At 50.7% G+C, this 5,383-nt stretch overlaps 1 pseudogene; it reads right to left on the bottom strand.

Annotated features, from left to right (window-relative positions):
* Positions 1 to 2,998: 2,998 nt before the first annotated feature.
* Positions 2,999 to 5,123, bottom strand: LOC129464211 (G protein-coupled receptor kinase 6-like; annotated as a pseudogene).
* Positions 5,124 to 5,383: the final 260 nt, after the last annotated feature.

Below are 5,383 nucleotides of genomic sequence, written 5' to 3' on the forward strand. Positions count from 1 at the left end.
TGTGGGGTTGGCAAGTTCAAAATCTGCAGACCCACAGAAGAGCTGATGTTGCAGCTCAAGTCTGAAGGCAATTTGGAGGCAGAATTCCCACTTCTTCAGGGGACTTCAGCCTTTTCTCTTAAAGCCTTTTACTGATTGAATGAGGCCCACCCACATTATGAAGGGTCATTTGCTTTACTCAAAGTTTACTGACTTAAATGTTAATCACGTAAAAAAAACTTCACAGCAACATCCAGATTCATGATTGAGCAAAATCTGGTTGCCATGGCTGTTATGGACTAAGTTCTGTCTCCCCCAAATTCACATGTTGAAGCCTGAAACCCTGATAACTCAGAATATGACTGCATTTGGAGATAGGGTTGTAAAAGAAGAATTAAGTGGGCCGGCTGCGGTGGCTCACGCCTGTAATCCCAGCACTTTGGGAGGCTGAGGTGGGCAGATCACGAGGTCAAGAGATTGAGACCATCCTGGCCAAAATGGTGAAATCCTGTCTCTACTAAAAGATACAAAAAATTAGCCGGGCATGGTGGCGCGTGCCTGTAATCCCACCTACTCGGAGGCTGAGGCAGGAGAATCACTTGAACTGGGGAGGCGGAGGTTGCAGTGAGCTGAGATCGCTCCATTGTACTCCAGCCTGGCGAAAGACAGAGTGAGACTCTGTCTCAAAACAAACAAACAAACAAAAGAATTAAGTTAAAAGGAGGCTTTTAGGGTGGACCCAAATCCAAGCTGACTTGTGTCCTTACAAGAAAAAAAGATTAGGCAGGGCACAGTGGCTCATGCTTGTAATCCCAGCACTTTGAGAGGCCGAGGCGGGCGGATCACGAGGTCAGGAGATCAAGACCATCCTGGCTAACACTGTGAAACCCCGTCTCTACTAAAAATACAAAAAAATTAGCTGGCCTGGTGGCGGGCACCTGTAGTCCCAGCTACTCGGGAGGCTGAGGTGGGAGAATGGTGTGAACCTGGGAGGCGGAGCTTGCAGTGAGCAGAGATCACTCCGCTGCACTCCAGCCTGGGCGACAGAGCAAAACTCTGTCTCAAAAAAAAAAAAAAAAAAAAAAGAAAAAAGAAAAAATGATCAGGATACACACAGAGGCACTGGGATGCATGTGCACAAAAGGACAACCATATGATGGAAGGGGAAGCAAGAAGGTGGCAAGCCCAGGAGAGAGGGCTTTGGAGACACCAACCCTGCCAGCACCTTGATCTTGGACTTCCAGCCTCCAGAACTGTGAGAAAATAAATTTCTGTTGTTTAAGCCACCAAATCTGTGGTATTTTGTGTGACAGCCACAGCAAATGAACACACATGACTTTGCCAAGTTTAGATGTAAAATGAAGCATCACAACAGTGCTTAGTTAACAAGACTGCATGTACTTCCGAGGCAGGCGCAATGCATTCATCTCTGAAAATTATGTGGTTTTCATATGATGCTAAAGAGTTTGGGCTTTAAAATCATTAATGCTGGTGGGTGATTGAAGGTGGTAAGCAGGGAGTGCCAAGGTCAAATTTGGATTTTAGAAAAGTCTCTCTGAAACCAGTGATGGGTAGAGGAGAGTGAGATTGCAATCAGAGAGTCTGGTTAAGGGTTGATGTATAAAGATAGGTAGAAGATAGATACAAAGGGACAGTGATGGTAGGAAGAGGAGAACTGAACAGCACATTGGCAGGAGGAATAAGGAAGAGTGAAAACCGAGGGAGAATCCCAAGTGTCTCGTTTGAGAGGCTTAGGGGGATGCTGATGTCACCAACTAAAGTCAAGAATGCAGCTGATTTCCCCTTTTGTGGTGGTGAGCCTGGTGCAGCATGAAACAATTCATTTGCTTTTAGGCATGTTGAGTTTTATCTGCCTTTGGGACATCCACATAGGGATTCCAGCAGGCAGTCTGATATGCTAGCATGGAGCTCAAGTCTGGTTGGAATCCAGATTTCTATGTCTGTTTCCATCCAGCAATTAAATTTCCAAGAGCAGTGAACCTTCCCACCACACTTGCATGTCTCAGTCCTAGATCTTCCAAACACGCGTGACTATTTGCTTTTGTTTTCCTTTTTGGCCATTGTTATCCCAATAAGATCAATTTCAGAAAGGATGTAGGCACCACTGAGGACCCCTTGCTGCACAATAAAGACCTAATTGTAATTCATAACAGATATGAATCGTATTCTACTGTTCTGGGGTCTAATTTTTTTTTTTTTAATTCAGAATCTTTGAATCTCTCCCCCAAAGACCTAAGACTAGCTTGAATGTTAGAAGGATCTGTCTCTGGGCTGTATGGAGAAGTGTGGCTGCTATTTGAGAGCAGATTCTCATGGAAAAACCATTTTTCCCCCATGGAATTTTCCTCCATGAGTCTAACCCCATCCTGGCTCTGGGCCCTCCCAGTCTCCTGCGCTGAGCAAGCAGGTAGGGAGAGAGCAAAGGGGTGGTCTGGAGTTTTAGGATCTGCATTTGAGTCTCTCCTCTTGATTTGTGACCCTGGGCAAGGCTCTGCCAATCTCTTGTTACCGAGCACCTGGTCTATGCCAGGTCCCAGAGCTTTTTGGGTTTCTATCTGGGCCTCAGCATCCACATTGGACAAAAAGGGTAAATATTCCTGCCATGCAGGGTTATTATGACAAATGCAATGAAATAATAAATATGGAAGGGCCTCTCACAGTGCCTGCCTCAGAGTGGAAAGTCAATAAATACTAGGGCATTCTGTGTCTGAAAATCTCACCTCTAATTATTCTCTTTTCCTTCCCAATTATACAAAACAGCAGCAGCAGTAACAGCAGCCACAAAATGCACTCCAAGATACTTCTAGCAATTTCTTGCTGGGGGAATGTTTGCATCCTTGGTTAGTTAAAAATTTTGTGTTCCTCCCATGTCAGAAGCCCCTGGATCTTGTGTGAAGCTGTGCATTCCCTGATTAGTTTGTTTCTGTCCTTCTGTGGCTTGTTCTAAAGGGCTTTGCTGCTGCCTTCATCTGAGGAAATTCACACACTAATGCAGTGGTATCTCATCGCAATCTATTAGGTGTGACAGCTACTGGCAAGAAATAGATTTGTGTTTAACTCTTTGTTGCCCAGCAGGGACTTCTATATACATTGGTACAAATACATAAATACAGAAAGCCCCGAGCTCCACGGAGAAGAGCTGAAGGGATGCACCTTTGTCCCAGGGATGGCCCAGGCCCTGCCAAACTCAGGCAGGCCAGGGGCTGAGGGGCGGGGGACACTGGGGACAGTTCCATCTGTGTTCCCCAGGCCACAACTTGAGTGGACAATGGGGAAGACCACTGTGCAAAACTGTAAAAGGCGCTCAGAGTAGCTGCTACCAACCGCCCGTGGGGGCCTCTGGCTGGGGGCTAGAGGCGGGTAGGGAGCTCTTCCTCGCTGTCGCCCCAGTTTCCACAGCAATCCTTTGGCGACTGAAGAGTCTCTGCAGCAGTCCCTTTTTAGGGGATGCAGGTGGCTGGCCCTTCCAGTCCAGGTCTGGGGGAACTGAGCCATCCAGCCCAAAGACATTCAGCTCCTGGAAGCACTCAGTCTCCACCACCCCGTTCTGCCAGGGGATGGGCACGCTGCCTGTGGCAAACTTCTGGTAGAAGTCTTGGTCGGTAGGCTCCAGCTCCATGCCCTTGACCCTAGAGAACTGTTCGATGTCCAGAACATCTTTGCAGTAAATGGCCTGAGGGTCAGGCTTGAAGGACGGCTCCAGCATGCCGGCTCCCACCCGCTTGAAGTTCAGCTTCTTCAAGAGGGGGTGCTCCTTCACTTCGTGGACACTGCCCCCACGACACCCCGGGCGTTTAGCGGGGTCCTTGCAGAGGAGCTGTGAGCAGAGTGAGCGGGCCTGCGGGGAAAAGCGCTCAGAATACTCCTCGGGGACCTCCTTCACCAGCTGCTCCACCTCCTCCCGCTTGATCTTCTTCCTCTGCTGGAAGGGCGACAGGCCTGCAATCATCTCGTACAGGAGGCAGCCTAGCGCCCACCAGTCAGAGCTGAACGTGTATGGTTCATTCTTCACCACCTCCGGAGCCACGTAGCTCACGGTGCCCACACGGCCTTTGATGGTCTGGCCCTCGGGCACGTGCACAGCCAGTCCCAGGTCGGAGATGAGGATGTGGCGGTGGTCATCCAGCAAGATGTTCCTGGCTTCAGGTCCCTGTACACGATGCGTGCCCGGTGCAGGTCCTCCAGGCCGCAGCAGATCTCGGGACGTAGAAGACAGCCCGCGCTTCGGGGAAGCCAGCCCGGCCCATGTGGTAGATGTGGAACTTGAGGTCGCCCCCGTTCATCAGCGTCAGCACCAGGCACAGCGCCTCCTTGGTCTCATAGGTGTAGGCCAAGCTCACTATAAACCTACTGTTCACTTTCTCCAGGATCTGCTTCTCGTTCAGCGCCATAGCCTCCCCTTTCTGTTTCTCGATCCGCTTTTTCTCTAGCTTCTTGCAGGCGTACATCTTGCCCGTGGCCCGCACCTGGCAGGCGCACACCTCCCCAAAGCCACCTTTGCCCAGGACTCGGTACTGCCTGAAGGTATTTTTGGTCACTGGCTGCCTTTCCAGCCACTTCCACTGCAGGAAACGGTTGAAGTAGATGCTGTCGAGGTAGTCGGCAAAAGGGGCCGTGATCAGGTACTTGTGGGTCTGCCGGGTGAGTGCCTGGGAGAGTTCTTTGCAGGGCCCCTGCTCCAGCCGCTGGGTGCAGTTCGTCACCAGCTGCCGGGGGACCTCAGGGATGAGGTCAGGACCCCTGTGGCTCAGAAAATTCTGCATTAGCCGCCGCCCACATGCCTTCCGCTTCTCATCCGGGGTCACTTCATACTGGGCCATCCCATCCAGGAAGGCGATGCAGCGGCTCAGCTCCGGCCTGGTGGCACAGAACTCTCAGAACAGCAGGCGCCCAATGGGCTGCCGCTCGCACAGTCTGTGATAGTCACGTTGGAGACTAAGCCGCAGCTCTTCGCACTGGCTGATGTGAGGGAACTGGAGCATCTGCCGCCATTTCTTGCTTTTGCCTTTGCAATTTCCACCGCCACCTTCCCGGGCCTTGAGGAGCACCGTGTCCGCTACGATGTTCTGGAGCTCCATGGGATCGCGCGCGAGTGCCGAGGCCGGATGGCGATCGGCGCGGCTCTGCTCGGCTCGCAGTGACCACGCCGCGGCTGCCACCCGCTCCCCCGCCTCTCCCGCACATATAACCGACACGCAGCACACCCCATACATCAAATCATATAACCGACACACAGCATAACCCACACATTGAATCATCTCTAGATTACTTGTAATACCTAATGAATGTAAACAATATGTAAATAGCTGTTACGCTGTATTGTTTCATGGAACAGTGACAAGGAAAAAAAGTCTGTACATGTTCAGTATCAATGCAATTTTTT

Source organism: Symphalangus syndactylus, chromosome 15, assembly GCF_028878055.3.
Source record: "Symphalangus syndactylus isolate Jambi chromosome 15, NHGRI_mSymSyn1-v2.1_pri, whole genome shotgun sequence".
NCBI classification, from domain to species: Eukaryota; Metazoa; Chordata; class Mammalia; order Primates; family Hylobatidae; genus Symphalangus; species Symphalangus syndactylus.